Here is a 1,814-nt window from a genome sequence, read left to right on the forward strand (position 1 = left end):
AGGGACCTAAGTCCAAGTCTCTGATACGCTGCGCCATCGATCCAAATTGTATTAATTTTCTCTAGGCAAACCTAACCTAGCAGAAGACAGCTTGTCCGAGTGGTTAAGGAGTGTGACTAGAAATCACATGGGCTCTGCCCGCGCAGGTTCGAGTCCTGCAGCTGTCGAAAATGAAATATTTTATTAGTCGTGAAATAATTTTTTGAAATCAATTTAGCATATCCTCCTTTTGAGATTTGGATTCGTTCAGGCATCGTGCAATTCAGCACCACATAATCCACCAGCGTGGGTGACTCTCGAACAATATTCATCTTTTCTCACAAATCACCCTAACTCGTTATCTTAGCGAATCTGCTCCTCAGACGACTCTTTAGTTTAATCCATAAATATTCTAAGGGGTTGAGATCTGGTGATTGTGCAGGCCAATCGAGAACTTGAATTTTGTAGTTTTCGAATCACCGATCAATGAGTTTGGCTTTGTGCTTAGGTATAAATGTTCTATGATATGACATGCTCTTCCAATTCTATATGAAATTATGCAACCTCATATCATTATACCTCCACCACCGTTGATCGTTGGCTGTAAATGACGCTCTTGCAGTGGTTCATTACGCCTCTTCCAGAACCACCTTCGCCTTTTAGTATCAAAAATATATATACCTGACATTCATCGAAAAAATTACGCGGTTCCAATCTTCAATGGCCCAATTACTGTATTTGCAAATGTCGGTCTGCTTAGGCGATATCTTTTCAACAGAAAAGGTTTTTGCTCTTGGCTCTGTCTACAACCATTACAATGGAGAGCTTTACAAACAGTGTTCACGGAAATAACCTCTTTAGTCGTCTCATTCCAAAGTTCTTGCCCTATGACTGCATTCTAACACCCTCCCGTCGTCACGCTATTCATAGTAGATCAGGATGGATGTTGAACTTTGGCCATTCTACATGTATGTGGTCCAGGTATCTTACAGTAATTGTGCAATAAGGTAGATCCTCTCTCCAGGATAGTATCACTTTATTTCCACTTTTGTCTATCTGGCGGGAGTAAAATATTTTCTAAGGGCTCCGGAGTGTCATGACTCGGTTCGAGTTTGGCGTAGCAATGATCTTGCAACCACCCCACGTTGCCAAAATAATTCCAATAAATATTGAACTTCAATGAATATATTATTATATATTCAATTTATACTTGTTTTTTTTTTTTACTATCTGCTTAGGAAAAAATTGTTATGTAATATATCAATCAAAAGAATTAAAAATGTTACAAGATTATATCGACAGCTGCAGGACTCGAACCTGCGCGGGCAGAGCCCATGTGATTTCTAGTCACACTCCTTAACCACTCGGACAAGCTGTCTTCTGCTAGGTTAGGTTTGCCTAGAGAAAATTAATACAATTTGGATCGATGGCGCAGCGTATCAGAGACTTGGACTTAGGTCCCGGGGGAGGGTTAGTGTAGTGGACTATCCCTGGGATGCCGATGAGAACGGCGTGGGTTCGAATCCCACTTCCCCCACCAGCACTTACCCTTAGTTTGTGACTGCTATCCACTTGATCAGAAGCTGAGTCTTGATTATTGAAAAGATCGCCCTTACGATAAGTACAAAAGATTACATCAGTTTCACGTACAGGCTATTCACGACAACTACGATACACGCATATCGATTGAAAGTCTATCGATCCAGGACCTATATCTCGTTATGTTAAGTCCATTGACATTAACTTCAGTAATATATGGAAATTAAATAAAAGTTTCCATTGATTGATCAAAAAAAAAAAGGACTTAGGTCCCTCCCTCTCACATTTATTCCTGT

General features: G+C 40.3%; 3 non-coding genes across 3 annotated transcripts, besides 2 other annotated features; 2 read left to right on the plus strand and 1 right to left on the minus strand.

Annotated features, from left to right (window-relative positions):
* Positions 1–85: 85 nt before the first annotated feature.
* VTP21DRAFT_t351 lies at positions 86–167 on the plus strand. The gene has a single exon. It is a non-coding gene; the product is annotated as a tRNA-Ser (tRNA).
* Positions 128–146: a sequence feature (Short protein (VTP21DRAFT_8906, KAL1914454.1) was converted to a misc_feature.).
* A 50-nt stretch (positions 168–217) lies between the features above and the next one.
* Positions 218–276: a sequence feature (Short protein (VTP21DRAFT_8906, KAL1914454.1) was converted to a misc_feature.).
* A 999-nt stretch (positions 277–1,275) lies between these two features.
* VTP21DRAFT_t353 lies at positions 1,276–1,357 on the minus strand. The gene has a single exon. It is a non-coding gene; the product is annotated as a tRNA-Ser (tRNA).
* Positions 1,358–1,443: 86 nt separating this feature from the next.
* On the plus strand, positions 1,444–1,516 carry VTP21DRAFT_t352. Its single transcript has one exon. It is a non-coding gene; the product is annotated as a tRNA-Ser (tRNA).
* Positions 1,517–1,814: the final 298 nt, after the last annotated feature.

This window comes from Calcarisporiella thermophila, assembly GCF_041956535.1.
Source record: "Calcarisporiella thermophila strain CBS 279.70 unplaced genomic scaffold VTP21scaffold_41, whole genome shotgun sequence".
NCBI lineage: Eukaryota > Fungi > Calcarisporiellomycota > Calcarisporiellomycetes > Calcarisporiellales > Calcarisporiellaceae > Calcarisporiella > Calcarisporiella thermophila.